At 46.1% G+C, this 21,081-nt stretch overlaps 1 protein-coding gene across 2 annotated transcripts in view; it reads left to right on the forward strand.

Moving 5' to 3' along the window:
- The window catches only part of LOC119181735 (homeobox protein onecut), a 202,079-nt gene that overhangs the window by 130,208 nt on the left and 50,790 nt on the right, over nucleotides 1–21,081 (forward strand). The gene's annotated exons all lie outside the window — the stretch shown is intronic.

Consider the following 21,081-nt stretch of genomic DNA (forward strand, 5'->3'; position numbering starts at 1 on the left):
CTCGAATGTTGAGTGTGCGAGGCCAAGCACTGGCAACAGAAGCGAACCGTAGCCAACACTACCCAACGTTACTTAACGTTTAATAAATCTAGCCAGTTTCAACCCGAAAATGGGCAGCATTAAGCAACATTTAGCCTGCGCGCCAAGAGACTACTCAGCTACTGCTTCCTAATGGTGGCTTACTTAAGACTGAACTAATCTTATTCAGCGTATTTCGTTCTTATAGTAGTCATGTAGGACAGCTCTTGTATATAATTTTTCTTCACTCTAGTGCTTTCGTCCACACTTGTAGTCCTGGAAATGATCTACTTAAGCTTTCAAAACTCGTTTTAGAAACCAGCACTTTTCTTTCCTTTTAGCAAGAGGCTTTCAACTTAAAAAAAAAAAAACGCTCGCGTCAACTACTCCGTAAATGAACAATTCAAGCTTTGTTCGACTCGAATCGTTCTTCTGTGGGTTCGATCCAGCGCTCGGCAACCGCGTCGCTTACACGACTCTCGGTTCCTTCTCACTGCGAGCGCCGAAGCGCTGACGTCGCCACCGTGACAATGCGTGGTCGTCTATATGGTCCGTGCGACAACGACACTCGCCGTCCAGCCCTCGGCTTGTACCGCGTGTACGTAATGGTGTACAGAGCCGCGGCCCAGACGGCGTCCTTTCCCACTGAAGACGCAGCGAAACGAGGCGAGAACAACAGTAAGTGGCGGCCGGTGGGCGCCAGCGTTAAAGACGCCGAGAACCGGATGGCTCCATTGTGTTGCTGGCCCGACGTTATTCGGGAGACGGGACCACGTAGCTGTGTGCTTCGCGCGAAACGGTCCCGTTTGTTTCGCCTCCACTACAGTCGGTAGGCGCCGACAGCGCATACTGTCATTTTGGTCGGTGTGTGTGCGAACGTGTGAGCGTGTTTGCGTGTGTTGCGGGGTAAACAGGATTGTGTGTGCGTGTGATTGTCTGTTCTGGAGTTTGGACGGTGCGTGATGCTTATTGCGAGTGTTTGTGCGTGTGTGTTCTTGAGTCTTGACTGTGAGTGAGCCTGTTGCGAGTGTATTGTTGCTGCTGCTCCAAAGAAAAGAATAATAAAAGAGCGTTGTATGAGCTAAAGAATCTGACAGACCTAGTGCGAGAATGATCGCCGCATGAACGAAATCTTTTTTTCCTTCGCGGTGGTAGCGGTTCCTCGGATGATGTCGCTTCTGTCGCGCAACAATAGGGGAGGTACGATCACTTCATCCGCATGTTAGAAATACAGATACGCAGACTTGGAAGAGGAGAGCGCAAGAAAAGAGCGACCACGTGTGAGTCAATTTTAAAGTGTACGACTTCCCATTGAAGTCTCAAGAAGAGTCACTTTATTAAGTGCCCCTCTCAATGATCGACAAAGCGGTGCCGATTTGTGAGGGAAAGATCAAAATTGAATGGCACAACTGGAAAAGGATGACGCTCGGCTCTTCGCCGCGTCGCCGGTCGCCAAAGGTAATCGGCGTCAGCCTAAGTAGCGATTGACTGGGTGCTATGAAGCTTATTTGAGTCGCTGGTTTGTTGATATCGAGAAATCGAGAGCGTGCGCGTGTCTTTTTGCATTTTTTGTGTTTTTTTGTTTTCCTTTTTCCATTTTGAGAGCATCCGCATAGCATGCCGTTTGTATAATTGAGTTACGCTCTACAAATTACATTAAAGTTACTGTAGCCCCGTTTATTTGCGTTTATTTTTTTTCAGAGATCCGTTTAAAAATACTTGTTAAGAAAGTGCTTATTGAACGCCTCTTCTTTTCGGATCAGTGGAAAAAAAAGGGTTGTTGTTTTTTACAGTGTGAGACAAAAAAAAAGTTGTCTGCATCTTTTGTGTGAGTACTAACTTACCTACCATGTAACTATATTGGAAGAGACTAGTTAACTCTCTTGTGGAGAATCGTGCGTTCCACGACTCTCGATCGAGAGTATAATGAACTTGAAAGACAGTTTATGTGCCCCTCTAGAAAGAGTCATAAATGTGACTAATTAGGACTTACAAAAGGCACAGAAAACGCTTTTCCTTGCTTAGAATGTATTAATAATATCAAAGGCGTCCGCGGTTTTCTAAACACGAATTGAAAGACGAATGGATGTACCCGAATTCAAGGAATGACTAAATAATCATAGAACTAAAATTATATTTGTAAAAGCAAGTCAAAAACGAAACAACAAATCGTAAGAGGCAAGTCCTTCTCTAGTAGAAACGAAAATGCACGATGCGCATATTTTGACAGGAAAACAACATTGGTGCGAGGCCCGAAATTTTTACGCGAAAGTTAAAATAGAAGAAAACCACCGCGTTCTGATCGGGACAGTCGGAAGAGAATGTTCTTTTCCTCTACTTACTTCGGGGAAGCATTTCATTCGTGTGCTCTTTTTTTTTTGAGTCCTTTTTCAGCTGCCATTTTCTTCATACGGCCTATCACAGCCTACACATATGTTTGTCTGAAAAAATCCAACTATGTCTGTCTTCACATAAGTGCTCTTCGAAACGGTTGATGAACTTTGTTTAGTGGAAAATTTTCGGGCGATATTGCTTTTTTTTTGTGCACAGTGTTTCATTTTGACCTACCGTGGTATGTACTATAAGAATACATGCAACGAGGAAAAAAAAAACAAAATCCGTAGCTCGACTGGGCAGATGAAGTAAAGTGAAACTGACAAATTCGCTAAGGAAGAGAACGCGCACAATAAAAAGGCAAGTCAAGCAAACAGTGGGTGAATTTCAACTGACCGTTTTCTTCCGCCAAACGTCGGGTCACTAGTTCCTCATTCCACACGCTTGGCACGAAGCCTGTATGGACAGCGGTCGCGGTGAAAGCGGGAAAAAGTGGCGCAAAGTTCATTCTGCGCTTCGCTTCTCGAACTGAACCGTGGAAGCACACACCTAAAAAAAAAAGACACACACCCGATTCTTTTTTGTTTCTCAAACTTTCTCTTTTGCCTTCTGTTCGTCCCATTTGTTCTGTTCTTCGCAAGTTTTCTGATGGCGGCAAATATACGTTTCTAATGCGAAGAACACACACTCGAGCGGACACTGCAGCCTTTTGTATATATTGGCTTGAAGCTGCGGGTGTGGTTGAAAATGGGAAGCAGTGCGTGATGCCTGCGCAGGAATTCCAGTGAGTCTTTAGAGGCGACGAGCAGTACGATGTGGCGGCTGTAGAGCTCGCTGACGATTCCGTCTAATACTAGTTCTCTATAAAAGACGGCTCGTTGGGCCAGTTGGCACGTATTGGGCCAGTTGCGCCAGTTGGCACGTGCTTGATACGGACTGCCACAAGCGAAGAGTAAGCTGGACAAAGTTTGAAATATGAAGTAGAAAGATGAACGAGAAGGGTGCTGAACCCTTCCCGGACCCATTTACTCGATCATTCTCTTCGCTGCCGGCATTAAGTACCGAACGCGAGTACTAGCAGAAAATGGCAGGATAATGCGGAACGAATTTATATCTCGATGAAAAAGGTGAGGAAAGCTGTCAGTGAGACTCTTGGGTTGTTTAGAAAATAAACCTGCTTGTGCTTTTTTGTCCATTATAGTTACGAACAAGACATTGCCAACCCCGGAAACCCTGGGCGGACATAGGATGAGAAGATTACGAATTAAATGACGCCGTCTGTAGACTAGTGGGTAGGGAAATGTATCCAAACTCCAAATTGAGTTCTTGGTTGCGTTTGAATTTACGTCCTATCTTCATATCAATCGTGGGACTAGCACAGAGGGACACTGACGTTTCTCTTCCAAGCCATTCTAGTTTTTCAAGTTATACAAGAAAAGGAACATTGGAAAACACAACTGTTGGGAAATAGATGGTTCAGGATCAAGTCAAGTTAGAACGTTGTCACATGGGCACTTTCGATCGTGGTCACAGGAATCCGGATTCCATTTCTTGATCGTGATCAACAATCATCACTGCTATACGGTCCAAACAAATCCAGGTCGAGTTTGGCACTAACGTCAGTCAAATGGGGATCTTGAGCCAGATGTGGATGAGTGGATCGTGGTTGTCTTGATCCCCAATCGGGCCTGATCGCAATTTGAAGTGACAATGTAGGAGCATCCGATTCGCATCAAGCTTCATCCAGATCGGCCCGATCGTGATCAAATTTATCTGCATGACACCAGTGTTATACTGTACATATGATAATAAAGCATAAGTTTACTGGAGGGACAATTACCTATCAGGATAATAATGAATAACAATTCAGGGAACTAACATGTTTTTTTTTGTGCAGCTGGGATTTTGCGCCACCTGTCAGAGTAGATCTCAACCCCACGCTACCTTCCACGTAGCTTCCGAGATCCTTTTAGGCAGTGGACGAAAAACAGTTAAGCCCATGAATAAACCAGCACACTTAGATGCCCAAGTGTTATTACCACTTCTGAAGGCGTAAATTAAAGATTAGGGTCACCACATTTTTTTAAATAGACTTCACGCGTTTGTGTGTTTGTAGAACGGATGAGCATGTTTGGGGTGTTTGGTTACTGCATAGGTTTGCTTCAGCGGCGAGAATTTCTATTTCGTTTTCTTTTTCTGACCGCATCTTCCTCTCTTATTGTTGGTTAGCAAACCAGGGACAATTCACTTAACTTTACTTTGTGCCCTTTTCTCTCTCTCTTCTCCACGCCCCCCGTCCCCCTTTACATAGACACGCATTTTTCTTTCATAGCCAGGACTCAGAGACCCCCCCTAGTCTCAGTTGCCCCTCTCCTGCGCCTGTCACGAACCCTGTTTGTTCTCTTCGTTATCATTTCTTTACTTCTCACATCTACTAAAAAAAAAAACGAACTGACAGGAGCGCCGGCTGGTGGCGGGTTTCCGCAAGACTGGCAAGAGCATGCTCGAAAAGAAAGAGAAGCGGTCCGCGCGCGGGGATTCCCCGCCTCGTCGGCGCGCAAGCACGCACATTTTCGGGAGCACGTACACATCTACAGAAGAGAAACCACACAGCGTCGGTGGTTTCTCATTGCATAGCTCGCGGGGGCCGAGCTTCGGGTCCGAGCGCAGCTGTGGCGAGACGCAAGAGAGATGTGGTACGGTGTGTGTTCTCCAAGCAGCGGGAACGGGGAAGGAGTCTCTTTCTCCCGCTCTCGTGTCTGCCTGATCCAATTAGAGTCGCTGGCTCGAGACACTACTCCGCGGCTGGCCGGATCAAACCCTTTTTGATAAGGGCAAACAGCCTGACGCCTCGCTCGCTGCCACCGTCGCTACGTCGGGAAACAAAAGGCGCGGCTGCGGCGAATGTATAGGTATACGTTCGTTGCGCCTTTTCGCGCGAGGTCGAGCGCGAGAAAGCAGAGCTGCTTGGGGGAGGCCAGGAATCGGAGGTGACCTGAGCAAATACGCGGGGGCAAACAGAAGAAACGCAAACCCCTTTCTCTTTTTTTCTTTCTCCTTTATTGTGGTGTGTTTTTTGTTTTCACCTCTTTCAGCCACGTAGATCCATTTCTTTGTTTCCTGCTATACTTCGGGTCGTGGCTGTTGCTCTTTTATCATTAATAAGGCAAAAGCATTGGATGCGTCACCAAATGCGAGCAGTGACCGTCGGCGGCGCTTACGTGAACGCGAGTGATGCGAAATATTGCCATCGTGTCGTAACGTCATCCAAACACGTTATCACGACGTCTTCGTGATTTGTGACGTCATCAAGACGTCATTGTCGCTTCACATCACGGCTCCGCTTGGTCAAACGGTTAACGCTCCCGGAGGCCGGCACCATGAAACGATGTGCGATGCAGAAGAATTTCCAATGCTTTCGATCTTAGAGGCGATGTCGAGTTTCGATGTCGAGGAAGCTGTCGATTGGGGGAGAAAGGGAACTAATGGAATCGACGGAGAACAACAATATCACTTTTGTCTTAGAGTCCTCTTAGGTAAACGCATAATTAACCATGCGAAACTTTACCCCCCCCCCCTTTTTTTTTGTTCACCAAGTGGAAGAACTAACGATTCGTCTGTCCTGTTTACGCATTATTTGAACCCATGCGTACTCAGGTGGTGAGACGCTTTCAACAGGCTGGTCTGTTCTCCCTCTTTCGAAGAAAGAGGGTTGCTGAAAAAATGTGTAGGGCCGAATATAGTCGGCTACGACATTTTAAATAGCTTACTCTCTTTTTCAACAAAAAATATTGTAGCAAATTTTTTATTGCACTACAAATTCCATCTTAATGCCTGTATTAAACGTGCGTGTACTGCACGCGTGTCAATTTCAATTTGCCGCGAAGACTTGCTTACACGCTTTAAGCTGCTTGACTACATATATAGGGTCTGTGTAACAGCAGCGTATTGACCAAATATGTGTCAGCGGGTTCATTCCACGATCCAACAGTATCACACGAAATGCGAATAGCGAATAGACAGTAGGAGCTGATTCTCAGCTAGAGGACACAGCAACACGAACGGCTTGTGGGGTGGGTTGATTGCATAATAGAAAAACAAAATGAAACATGAGCTAGACAACGGCTCACGTCGACGTACTGCTCGAACAAGACAAATGCTGCAGCAAGCCTTTCATTTCATTCCATTTCATTTTCATTTTCATTTATTATACTATCAGCCCTATTTGGGCTATAACAGGGGTGAAAAAAAAAACAATATACATACAGAAAAATAGGTACTCCCTATTATACATGACAATGAGCTTCTATTATACATGACAATGAATGACAAGAAATAGCCAAAGCACTCTGCTCTTGAGGACATAGAATAAGCAAAATATAAACTATACGTCTTTATACACGACATCCTTTAGGCCCTTCAAGAAAGAAGGTACACATTCTGATAAGACAGTGGAATTCGGCAGCCTGTTCTACTCACTGATCGCCCGCGGAAAGAAACTGAACTTAAAACAATCGTTGTGTGATCTGGGAGGGGGGATGTACATGTTATGCTGGTGCCTTGACGTTTCCCTAGTTTTTATATACATATACTTCGATTTGTCTATTTTCGAAAGAGAAATGAATTAAATGCCAACCTGTTATTACGCGAAAAATTCGTCCCGCGTTTGTCGGAGAAGGGCGCAACGCGTAGAGCAAGCACAAACACGAACAAACCAGCATTGAAAATTGCAAGGCGCATTCGTATACATAAAACAAACACCTCCTTCATTTTTTCTTAAGCAACAGAAGCTCTAAATCAACGCCTAGCGCCTGATAAAATAAATTATACGCCAAGCGCGAGAGAGACTAGGCTCGTCGAATCAAAACCCGGGGTTGTTTCAATTTCGCAAGAAAACTCGGAAGTTTTTTTTTGTTTTGCTTATTTTTTTTGTACATTCATTTAGCGCGGCCTTCGCTGCATGGCCTTAAAGTGCTGTCGGGTGGTTGTTGCAGCAATCAGTTTGTCAGGCGACAAACTTTGGTTTGCGGATAATTGTATGTTTCGCTTCGGCCCTAGTAATTTGAATCAGGGTATGGGAGGTAGTGTGCCGCCTTTAGGGAGAGCCGGGGAACAATTTTTTTTTTTCAGTGGGGAGAGGGTGGGTGGTGGCTCTGAGGGGCGTAGGGGAAGCTCTCAAGAGGAGACGTTGCGAAGGGTGCAGAGCGGCTTCGACACGCCGAGTTGTGTCAGATGATCCCGGCTTCTGTTTTGCATTTCGTGGTCGCGACCGAGAGCGACGCCGTCAATAATATAAGAAGCCGAAACAACTCCACTCCCTACTGAAAAAAAACTGGCGCAAGAAAGATTCCACGCCCTCATATTTGATTAACGCCGAGGTGGTTTGCGATTTACTCGTGGATTTTCTTGCTAACTTGCTTCTTTGAAATTTCGTTGGTGATTTCGCGTACCCCACTACTTTACAGCCACATTAATAACTATCTTCTGTTTGTTGCTTCTTTTTTTGTCATGTTAATCTTGTTAAGGAGTCACTAGATGTTCTGTCACAGTGCCTTTAAGAACTGCACGAATCGCAATCCTTTTGTCTTTGTTTGATTCATGTCTCATTTATCAAATCAGCTCTTCTGTCACTGTTCCAGTGTGTTTTCCTTTTGATATGTTTTGTTCGTTTCAATTTTATTTAACGTTCAAATTTTGTTTATTTGGTTTTATTTCTTCTTTTCCCCCGTCCTTTCTTTCAGTTGCTGGAACGCACGGTTATTTGGTCTGGAAGACGCCCAACTGCGTATCGTAAGAAATTGTCATCTGAATACTTCACTAACCACTAACACATACTGACGACAGGTATCAACATTAGAAAGAAAAAAAGCAGCTTTGAGGAACTTAGTACTCGCGATCCGACTTCGATCACTCGTGATTAGACTTACTGTTTCAGCGAAAGGAAACTGAAATACCACTTTAAGCCCGGTATGTGTTCAGAACGTGAACTCATAAAATGATAATGTAAATTTCAAAGAAAGAAAAATTTAAAAATTGATATTGACGCCATATATCTTAAGCAATAAAAATCTGGGTTGCAATTTTTTTTTTCAGATCTGTGTTAGCTCTGGGTAGCTTAACAGCGCTCATTTGGTTGCTGTATTTTTGTTTTGCGTGAATATAAGTAACGCATAAATTAGGCGCGCGGTACGGTCCTAATGACCGTAAAGCTGGGAAAGATGTTGTTCATCACTTGTACTCCAACACGTACCTTAAAATATTGAAAAGGCATTTTCTTTAAAATTTCTTTAAAAACATTGTCAATTAGTGCGCTAGTACTTACGACACGCCCTCTTCATTTTTCCCACATGCTCCTCATGCTCCTTCGTGAATGGCCTTTAAGGGCAAAATAAGTTTCCTTGATTGGACGTCAAAATTGTTTCCGCCAACACGCATGCCTCGTCCTGCTTTCTGCATTATAACAAACGTGTTAACGGCTTGGGTGACGACGACACGCAACGTCATTTCCCGCCATATCGACAGCGTATAAACCGCCGTTCAGACAAAAAACAGCCTCCAAATGACAGCCACGTCCTCGCAACTCTTGATCGCTTTCTTTCCCGTCTAACACAAGTTCGAGACAGTGATGCCGACTTCGACGATGACCACCTTTGCGTGATCATTCATGGGAGCTCGCACATCCGGATCCGTCATTTTTTTTCTCCCCGTCCAGAGCCAAAACCATCCGTTCATTTTTCTTAGCAGCTTTCTTCCTTTCTTTTCAAAGCGCTCTTACCTTCACCGCGTCATTCCGTTGTAGATTCTCGCCCCCCCCCCCCCCCCCAGCAAAGATACGGATTCATCTCGCTCCCAAGTCGATTCGACGCGCAGCCCCGAACGCGTACCACAATAGCGGCGCCTCAGAACTTGAGGTCGATCGGCAAATCCGTGCTCCGGGGCAGCGGAAGCGAAGAGCTGGGCGCTAATGGGCCCACTAATCCGAGACAGCGGCCGAAGGCGAAACAAAAGCGCATCCCGCCCACCACTTTTTCTATATCACCGCCGCCTGCGTGTATGGCTCGGTCGCCTGATTTCGCGGAGCCAGGTCGTCTCACGCTATTTATCTCCTCCGGCGTCTTCGAGGCCTCCATTGATTTAGCGACCGTAGAGAGCATGAGCGCGGCCGCGTTGTTCGGTTCGTTTCGGGGGCCGTCTCTCGCCGGTATATTGCCCGTCTTCGGCAGTCTTCGCACCGTTTGTCAGTTAGCGTCTTGTGGAACTCGACAGGGGAGCCGAACGGAAGGCGACGCGTATAGGTCGCGTCTCCGACGCTGCAGGCAAGAGAGTCGTTACGGTCTCTTCCGGAACTCGTCGACGCCCGAGACTCTGTTCAATGAAGACGACCGAGCTGGTGGAAGAAGAGTCGGCCTGTCTTTGGGAGACAATGAATCTCCACGCCGCGCTACAGGCGCCGCTGTAGACAAGACTCCCTTGGCACACTTGGCGGAACGGAGAGGCCGCCTGTTCGCTTCGTCGAATCCGTGTGATCACTGCTTCCGAAGCCCGCCTGCTCGTGCAAGTCATATGGCGTGCACGGAGAAACCGCATACTGTCGGAGAAAAGGAGTAATTCATTCCGTACGCTCCGGTGACTCGCCGAGACACCCGCTGCTCAAATGAACCCGCGGACGTAACAATCTCAGCACGGGTGCATGCGCATATACGCGACAAACGGAGGCATGGTGGTGGGCTTTCGATTCCCGATGGAATCAATTGTGAGCGCGCGGACAGTTTCGTTGAGTGATGGTTACGCCGCTAGCGTCGATGTGGTCTCTCGCGCTGGTCGAATGTACCGTAATATATTGCAAAGTGGGAGATTCGTATTGACCTGTCTTGTAGTTCTGTTGTTAAACCTGAGCCCAGAGACCCGAATATTCTCGGTACAGAAGTGATGACCACAGCAGCAGTGACGCTAATCATCTCGTTCCTATCTGATTGTCCCTGTATAGTGATATGTTTACAGCAGCGGTGAAAAATTTTCGTGTGGGTCCTTACACTGAGCGATCAGTATATAGAAAATTATCTTGGGCGCAACACATCCACTGTAGTCTGCGGTCAGGGAAAATGGGATGCATGATAACAGTCATGCGAGACAGTGTCGATTGAGTCTACGCGCATTGTTTTCAGCCACCTCGGAGTCCCAAGCTTCATGTTATTAGGATTCAATTTTCGCTGACTGATCATCTCCGCTAATCAGTCATGGCGTTTCAAAGAATACAGAAAAGATTGAGGTGGAAGCTGCGATGAACTTTCAAGTTAAGTTGTTGGCTGTTTAGTTTAAAGTTGTTGTGAGCCGTGTAAGTAACAGAAAAAAAAAGTGGTGGTGTAAGTGAACGTCAATTATATTTGCAAATTGGGTTGAATAATGAAGTGAGACTGCAAGGAATGAGGGCTGAAGTTCTTGAAACAGTGCTCGAGTATTCCAGTCTGACAGTGTCCCTACCACCAGCAACCATGGTTGTCTCGACTGCGGATGTTGACAAGAACACAATCATTTAGTCAGTTCGTGAATATTTTCGGAAAAAAATTAGAACATCCCATCCTAGCATTCGAAGTATTGAAGCACCAAAATGAAATTTACAAAAAGTATTCTACACATTTCCGTGGAAACAGCGTCACTTCCTGTGGTACATAGATCAATATAAGACAATGAATGTTCGGATCGGTTAAGTGAGCTTGACTATGCATGGCCTCCGTATGGAAATGTAACAAGGTACCGATGCAGTTTTTAGTCTCAGACCTTCTTCTGAAAACAAGCTACATATCTATAAAACGAAAATTTCAGTAAAGTACTGATCTCAACAAATTGAAAACGAATGAGGAAACTCAGTCAATCACTATGATCGGTGTGCAGAGCAATTTTCGCTCTTGGCTTACGTGGTACAAGCATACTGGAGCAGTAAAAAGAAATCAAATAAGGAAAGGAACGCAGTATTTCTCTGGAAGTTTTCCCCTCATCGAAACGTTCAGTGTTGATACGACCCAAAATTAGAAATCGGTCTACTTGGAATTGCTTACCTTCGTAAACTGGCGTGTTTTACTTCATCTAATCGCAGATCAGAGCTTAGAAACTATACCACGCTTTTTTTTTTCAAAGGGGCACGCTTGACACTCCGCAACAGGGACACCGTGCACGCCTATGAGATGCTTGCAAAGGAAACAGAGTCGTGCGGAGAGGGGAACATGGGAAACACGACAGGACATGTCCATTTGTCTTCTCACTCCGGCCTCGAGAGGCAGTCCTCTGTTGGCAAGCAGCTTGTCATCGAAAACCTACAGCCGCCGACACGACGCGTCAGGCGATCGCTGCTGCGACACCGCTCTCCGTGCGGACGCCGAAGGAGAGAAAAATGGCGCCGAATACAAGAGTAATGAGCGGCAGTCATCTTGTAGCGGAGTTGAGTGGCGCCGTCTGGCGGAGAGGGGAAGAGAGGAAGAACGGGCGATTTGATTCATTTTTCGATTGCTTCCTTTTGTTTAGCGAGAGTGGGTACTTTTTCTAGGCATCCGATTGAACGGTCTAACTTGTAGAAGCGCCAATATTGCCCATTTTTCTGTCATGCACGAAGAAAACATTTGTCAACCCGTTACCGTTTCAATCCTGCGTAAGCTTTCTGACACCCACAGCTCGCAGGATCGAATCCCGGCTGCGGTGGCTGCGTTTTCGCTGGAGGCGAAAATGCAGTAGGCGCGTGTGCTCAGATTTGGGTGCACGTTAAAGAATCACAGATGGTCAAAATTTCTCGAGACCTCCACTGCGGCGTGTCTCATAATCATATAGTGGTTTTGGGACGTTAAACCTCACGTATCGTATCATATCGTATTGATCGAGCCTTTCTGACGCTTGTGTTGCCCTTAATGACCCTTCCTTTGTACCACAGCAGATGAGACAGTTACCATCGACATGTCACTCTGTACGCAACAATTAAGCGTTTTCTTGAGCTTTTTGCGAGGACTGAAAAATCGGAAGTTTGTCGTACGTGATTGGTTAACCAAAGTGGCATTTGGGCTACGTGCATTCTGCTACGTATTCACTGAAACAATCGGTGCAACTTCACTTATGAAGACGAAACTGACCCTGAGGCTGTTGTCCTTGCTGGAAGCATACAGATACTTACCCCTGTGTAGTAGAGAAGCGTGTGCGCCTTATACTGAGAGAAGTGTTCTAGCGTCATCTTGGTACCACCAATACGAAACGATCACTTGTTGAAGATGCTCCTTCATTAGCTTGAAAAATGGAGTACACCTTCTTTTCAGCATAAATTTGGCGCTGACATTTGGGCATGAGTAAGGCATGTGCGGTGATAATCAAACTGTTCAATTTAACTCTTGAGGTGGCGCTGTGCACAGCATACGTTTCTCCACTCACAGCGAATGTGGCAACTTTGTTTTGTTAGTACCGTAATGAGTGACGGGCAAGGCAGCGGTTCTTCACCCGCATTTCAGAACGCCTTGTCCATTGGTCGCGAGTTCACGACAACTGCAATTTTCAAAGCGCAGAGTGACTTCGAGTGACGGTTAAGCTGAAGCAAAATCCTCCAGACAGCGTTTCGCGCCCCTAAACCACCCAGTGGTCGAAATTTAGTTGAGGTGAGGAAGTCGTGCTCGAGTTTACAACGAACACGTACGTAGCCGGGCGAATTTTTCGACACGGTGCCGTAATAGTCAGCTGAGTGCCCCTCCTCATCTCGCGTGGCATACGTCACCACTGACGCGTTGTTCGAGACAGCATCTACTTCCGGTTGCCGCGATCCGCCACTCCGACGACCCACCTCGCCTCAACATTGTTGTGTGTCATCTGGATGCGCTGATCGTCGACTAACCGCTGTTGCTGTCGTGCCGACCCGTGCCCCTACGAATCGTGCCGGTATGGATCTTGTGTTGCGTTACGGGCCGCACATGTCGATTCGCAAGCGGCAACACGACCAAGAACAGCAAGGTGTGCGCGCGAACAGCTGTTTGCAGAGTGACCGGAAGTCGTCGGTTGTCGTTCGGCCAATCGCAAGCATAGAAAGTGGTAACGTCATCGAGTTTCACTGGTGATGTCACACATGTTAGTGGCGGGAATAGTGGGGAGAGCGGAAAGGAGAAGATATAGTTTTTTTTGTTGTTGTTTTTCGAAATTGCGGCGTGCCCGTTACCTGTATCGCTGCGGCGTGTGGCATCGCTGAGCGCGATGGCATTCTGCACGCGATAAGCTTGTTTACTTGAAATGTTTGGGAAAATATCGGATGGGGTTTAGGGGCCCTTTGAGCTCGCCATTTCCGCGCCAAGGCCGTGTTTAGACAAAAATGTTTGACAATTTAGACTCTACTATGGAAGCGCATTAAGCTAGAGCGAATAATTATCTAAACACCTCATCCAAGACGTGCGTTAACCGACAACGACACTGTATATGGCTTGGAAGTTGGAAATGTGCTGGTCCATCAGTGCGTGGGAGCTGTAACGGAGAAGCAATGTTAGCACACGGCATCTCGAAAAGTTTTCGCGCTTACGCTGTAGTTTCTGTCAAGTTTTACGCATCGTTTATAAATACCCGCCTTAGCACGAATCACTACCCATAAAGCCCTTCAGGATGTTCTTAACATTCTTTAGGCCAATCTACCAAACTCAAACGTTGTAGCAGATATATATCTACCGTGCTAGAGAAAATCAAAAGCTACATGAGAAGATAGTTTTTTAGAACCGAGCTAGCGATAAGCACCAGGGCTACACGTTTCAACTCCTATCTTTACGCATCTGCACGAAGTGCTTGGGGGCTGGTTTTACGATGTGATTTTCTTGCGATATTTTTTTCTCTTTTTCTGGAGCGCACCGCTACTCACCATCACGCAGTTTTTTTGCTGCGCATTGTCCAACGAGTAACCTTCCTCTCGCATCGCGTTGAAGCACGGGTACATGTGTACTTGGAAAATTAGAAATGCCCGAATAGGCACGATGGCTGAAACACTCGGTATTAGCAAGCATAATTCGCGAATAAGAAGTTTCGCATAGACATGACAGGTGAAAACGTGCCACTGTGCTCACCTACTAAAGTGAAGAGACAGAAAGAGAGAGAGAGAAATAACTCATTTGGTTGCCGGCAGATTGGTGTCTGGGAGGATGGTTAGTTGTAGTATTTATTTTTTTCCCTATGTCACTTGAAGTGCTCGTAATACACTAGAACTCATAGAAAACAGCCTTTGAAAGAGCGAGAACCTAAGTCTCAGCAACAGCAATTCAACTGTCGACTCCGATTAACGCATTGGGACGTGTGTACAGAAACGAATTCTGCGCGTCAGTGTAGACTTCACTTCGCGCAAAGTTTCCACGCGTACACGAAGGCAAATCAAAAGCTTGCCAGCCAGACTCGGCGGCTAAGAATAAACAGAAGGGGAGCCGTTACGAACGTGCGTGTGTATGAATGAAAGTGTTACACTGTGCTACCCGGAAAGTGTATACCCAAAATACGAGAAACAAATCACTTGACCCCCGGATTTCTTCTCTACCCGCCTCTTTCCTCCGTCGCTCACCCGGTTCGAAGGCGAGATTCAGTGACGCCAAACATATACATACACTACCACACACACACACACGCACTCACACTCGCGCACAGACAGGGAACGCAGCAGATTGAGCCCATCAATCAGAGCGCCGCGCGAAGCAGCTTGCTCCTCGAGGTGCATGGAGGGGCCTTTCCCTATACCGCCTTCGTATGTTTTCCATTGCGAGCCTAATTTTACTCGGCGACGTTATTCTTCCATTCGCGCCAAAAGACGGGAGCGCTCTCTGATCAGAAAGCGTGGGGCAGCCGTAAGCGTTGGACTCGCCTATGGTATAAGCGCGCGAAAGAAAAGGCTGGAAGGAGCTACGTAGGCGTACGCGCGCGGTTCTCCTTTGTTCTGCGGTGCCGTTTTCGTCGTATACTCGGCCCCAGTGATTTGTCCGAGTAGCGCAGAAGCGCTTTGTCACCTCTTACTCGGCAGGAGCTCAGTGTTTGACCGGGGAGGCCATGCCGAAGTGTAGAGGCGAGAAGGAGAAATACGCCTTGAATTGATATGCATTCATATATTTTTTTATTTATTAGGCTCTGGAGGGAGAAGGTTACGGTTTGTGAGGAAAGAAAAGATAAACGGAAGCACAACCGTGAGATTAATGAATGATGAGACAAGGACAAAGCGATGAAGATGAGAGAACAAGAGGCCACTGTTTTTTTTTAGCTGATCTAAAGCAATTACTATAGTACAATGGTGGCTTTGAAACGAAAAATATCAAAACTAGCTTTACCCCTTAATGAAAGCTGCGTGAACTGCAGAACATATATTGAATACGATAATCTTTCTTGGGATACTCAAACGTGTGTTTTGAAAAAGTGGTGCACGATTTAGAGCACTTTATTTACTCTACTATGGGAGAGCATAAGCCGTCCCGGGAACCTCACATATCACCGCCTGCCCGCGGTAACGATATTTCTTATGGCACCAAGCGTCAAAAATGTTGGTCTGCTTGAATAGGTATCTGTCCGACGATTAAGCCACCCAGCGTAAGTTTAGGCCAATACTGAAAGCCCACCCATCTGAATCCGGTGGCTGCGTTCATGCTTGTGAACATTGTCGATTAAAAAGCGAATATTACGCATATTCGAGCCACAATGTCAATACGTATGTGTAAGGAAGTGTGTACTTTTATGTAAAAAATGCATAGACGCGTAATTCTAAAGACCGACGTGTTTATTACGGTGCGCTGACAATGCGACGCTATGAACGAAAAATCGCGTGTTTCCTATGCTTCGCTAAAAAAGTTCAGATGCTCTGACTAAAACTAGGGTCTAGAACTAATCGGTGCTACCATCTGCCAGTGATTCTGCATTCTGAAACACACACACACACACGCACACGCACACACACACACACACACACACACACACACACACACACACACACACACACACACACACACACACACACACACACACACACACACACTTTCGGTGTTTCTCGTTACTGCCAGATGGTGCCACATCTCTCGCGGTGCCTCTAGAAAGAAGGCATTGTTCTTTTCTCTGCGTTTTTCCAACGTATATCTCGTGTTTGCCTGTTATTTCCGTGCGATTGTGTGATATTTTCTATCTTCTTGTCTTTATTGTGGTTATCCTTTTGCTTTTGGCATTATTTCTTTTCTCTTGCACGGCTTCCTTCCTGTCGCATTTCTACTCTTTGCGGCTCCAAGCGCAGTGCGTCTAGTGTCGCGCACCGGCCTTTCGCCTCCATCCGTAGTTCTGCGTCTAAGTCAACATGTTATTCGTGCCGCAAAGCCTGGCCTGGAACGTGAAGACGGGAAATGCCGAAAGACAGATGAGTGCCAACTACCCTTTCCTGTCTTCATGTTCCAAGCTTTGCGCCACAAATAACATGTTCGGCGAACTCACGCGCCAAATCACCCAGGAAAGAGTTGATCTAGAATGTGCACATTTTGACGCTGGCTCATCACTGTCGTTTCGCTGACATCTTGGCTTATGCGTATCAAACCCGCGGGACCTGCGTGACCCCAACGTGAGTCACGAGACGACAACAGGGTAGTTGGTCCTTTCAACTGCTCCACTGTTCAGAAACCATTAGTCATTACATATGTATACTTTGATAATTTGGCAACTGTGTCTACCTGTGTGCTTGAGCATGTGGCGAACAATTGTTCTGTCGCCCATAGCCTACCCTACTAGGGCGAAAGGCTTTATTAGGTAGTTTTCAAATAGCGTACGCTAAGTTAACGGGCGTAGCGTTACCGTTCACCACTCAATGCGCACCCGCCAGCCCGTAATATGTGAGCGTATGACGCATGCACAACGCAAACGTAAAGCTTTGCGTACGCTATTGGAAAACTCGCCAATGACTATACGCGCCTAATGTAGCGCTTGTGGTGTGCGGTTTAGTGTGTCAGTTGCGTCTTTTTTTTTCGCGCTAATTATAATTTTACATATCTTATTCTCGCGTCCGTTCGTCTGACCATGCCTGGAACGTTGTCAGCTGTGGCTTCTCCCCCTCACACATTCTCAAACTAAAGAAAGAAAATAACTAAAATACATGACACACTTTGAAATCTACAAAGTTTTCTTCAATTATTTTTTTTCTTGAATGCCAGCCAGATGCGCCCGATCTGGCCGTTCACCACCCTATCCTCCATAGCACTTTTTTACTCTCTCCTGTCAGATAGCTTTCGCTCCTGATTTGAATTTAGAGGGGGGGGGGGGGGAGGGATAATTTTTAAAATGATGTCTTGTGACTGAAGTACCATGGATATTTTTTTGTTCAGTTTTGTTCGGATCGATGGGGCATCGTCTTTCATCAATCATGACCACCATACTCCGTTTCATACATCAGGTGTAACTCTGTGGGGGGTTAACGACACTTCTTGCAACGAGTGCGTTCACGCTAAAAAATAGTACGATAATGTTTCAAGCTGAAAAGACATGATTTCTTTTCTGCTTTGAGCTTAGTAATAAATAAAGATGCTTTGTGCATCGGAGATAAAGATGCCTCATTATAGGGCTGAATCACTTAGTGTATCTTTGTTCTCGTTTTCTGAAGTTTTAATTATAGGCTTTTGCAACACTGTGCGTGCGCGTTCATGATCCTCCCACACGAGCGTTTACAACGTTGAAAACCAAGCGCGAGACGCGTGTAGCAACAGATATCACAGACCGAGCTTTTTGCGTAGCTTGCACAGCGTTACACCTGATGTATGAAACCAAGTACATGTAAGTGATTCTTAAAAGAAAGAAAAGGAGATAAAAGTGAGCCCCGTAACTGTCCGCGTCATTGTGCGACGTACACCTCAACAGTGACCCACGAGAGATGGGGGTAAGGAGGGATTAAAAGGGATAGGGAAGATTAAAAGGATTAGGGATAGAGATGACGACACCCACATAGAGAATATAGAGAAAGATGGACACGGTCGCAGGAGTCCGAGGACGGGGCACCACTCAGCGAGAGCTTCACGGCGTCAGGAAATGGCGGAGGGCGAGCCGGTCGGCCAGAACTGCGCTGTCGTCAGAGATCGTGGGTGCCCAACCGGTCGGCACGGAATGCAGCGAGCGAGATGTATATGTTGACTCTCACGCTGGATTTAAAAGTTACTGTGTCTTGAGATGGCGCGTCTCCGTTCGTGATGCGGACTACCAACGTGGACGCTTCGGTGGTTAAGACGTGTCACGTGCTACAAGGTGGCGGCTGCATTTGTTCGAGCCACCGAAGGCGGAGGAACATACCCGAGTTACGCGTGGTATTGGATAGAGACATCTCATCTCCATGGTCACGCGTTCAGGCGCACGTCTGACGCAAACAGTCGTTCACTTTGTTACGGCGCACCACTACCACTCGCGAAGCTCGGGTTGGCCAACGGTGCCCTTTGACACGGCCGATATTTTTTTTTATCCAGCAGCCGTGCCATTACAGAATGAACGTTTGCACTGGCATTGAAAAAATATATATAAAAAAGGAAGTCCTGTGCCACCTCAAGTTCACTAACATGCAGCCTAAAATTAACTGATGACTCTGCCACTTGTAGGCCAGAGAAATGCGCCTTTATACAAGGGGCGTCTGTTAAGAAGAGATGTTCGGTGATTCAGACCAAGCAAAACTATACTCTGAAAGAGCATTAAGCTATCCCACTCCTGTGTTTAGAAAAAGTGTTCAACGATTTCGAGTACGAACGATGAGAGAGCGGCGAGCTGTTCCAACAGATAAAACAGTACATCAAATGTATCAACGACAGAAACAATAGCGTGTGATGATGCGTTTAGAAAAAGTGGTTAACAATGTAGAGCACTTGGTACTACACTATGGGAGATCTTAAAACCCTCCCGTGAACCTCACTCTTGATGACGGCGCGTTGACGAAAAATAAAGCCGTGAACGAGTTCACGGTGGTGGAACACAGTTGCGTATATGCCACCTTTTGATGAAGGCCTCAAGAAACACTTACAATGGCTGTGCTCAACGTGTTTAGAAGAAATGTTTAACAATTCAGAGTACAAGATACTCTACTATGGGAGAGCAATATGCTGCCCCTATATGTATTCATGTGTTTAGAAAAAGTGGTTAACGATTTTGAGCATACAATTGAGTACTTGGTACTCTACTATGAACTGAGCCTCCATTGATAGCATTTCTTAATACAACATGATGTAACCAATTTAAACATCACACACTTCGATGAAGTCATCCTGAAAAGCTTCCGCGCAAGATCCGTTTATGTCTTACAGTTCGCTTACATTGAACTAAAATAGCTTTATTTGTAACCTGCAAGCTATACTCCATGCAAAATCAAATCAACTTTCTACTCGAACCTTTAAACAAGCGGCCTCGAAATGTGGTAACAATATTAACATACTAGAAATAATGCCGATTAAATATCTGCTACAATTTCATTCCCGAACAATACGATTAATCTACCAGGATACTCTTTCATAACCATAGCAATGAATGAATGAATGAATGAATGAATGAATGAATGAATGAATAAAAATCTATGCGCAATCACGTTTGGGAGTTCAAGCCTTGGAGTTGTCTAAACAATGCCTAAACACATAGCTTTATTAAAGCCTTCGATGCATCATCAAAGGCTACAAATGACCTTCGGCTACGTTGGCGTCAGCACGATGGAGTAAAAGCACGCGACGAAGTCATCATATGACGTCGTCACGACACCGCACGTCACCAAAAGTTGTGACGATCTAGTGACGCCACGCGATGGCGTCATCACGCGACATTGTCGCTTGGTCAAAGTTGTGCCGTTCGCGGAGGCAATGCAAAGCCAGGTTAAGCGCAGAAAGCTCACTATGCCTTCGATCTTGGTGGTTGTGCGAAATTACGTTGGGTGCATACAGATTGCGATGCCTCTGATCCTGGGGACAATGGGAAACCACGTTAGTGGCAGAATTAAAGCTTCGACCACATGGTTGTAAAGGTTATGTTTTAAAAGCCGGGACTGTGGTCGGCAGAAAGTGTAGTGGGACTTCAATTTTGTTACGGAAGCCACGTTCATCACGCGCTCACACTTCTCATTTACGTAAGAGCCGCTTAATCTTATCGCTTTTTGCTGTTGGTGAATATCCTGCATCAATTACGGTTTAATTTTCCTAATGGTCAGATCTTGCAAACATTGCCAAATTCTACCATATTGTCCTAACAGAAGTAGTGGCGTTTTAAGCCGACCGGAGTGCTCGCATGAGAGCCACGGGAGCCAGTCAGACTTGACAAGACGGCGACTTTGATTCCGCCGTTAAACTTCGTAGTGCTAAAACTATATCACCACAGAATTGGGCTGGTGACGGGGCTTCATTAGGTCAACACAGACCATGCACAAGTCACGGAAACGCGAATACATTTCAAGACATGCTATGTGACCTGAAAAGGTGCTTGTAAGTCATAAATAGTTGATGATATGTAGGGTTTAACGTCCCAAAGCCTCCATATGATTATGAGAGACGCCGTAGTGGAGGGCTCCGGAAATTCTGACCACGGTTCTTTAACGTGCGCCCAAATCTGGGCACATAGGCCTACAACATTTCCGGTTCCATCGGAAATGCAGCCGCCGCAGCCGGAATTCGATCCCGCGACCTGCGGGTCAGCAGCCGAGTACTTTAGCCACTAGACCACCGCGACGCGGCTTATAAATAGAAGTTCATGTTATGGAATGGCTCTATTTTTTTTTCG

Source organism: Rhipicephalus microplus, chromosome 10, assembly GCF_043290135.1.
Source record: "Rhipicephalus microplus isolate Deutch F79 chromosome 10, USDA_Rmic, whole genome shotgun sequence".
NCBI lineage: Eukaryota > Metazoa > Arthropoda > Arachnida > Ixodida > Ixodidae > Rhipicephalus > Rhipicephalus microplus.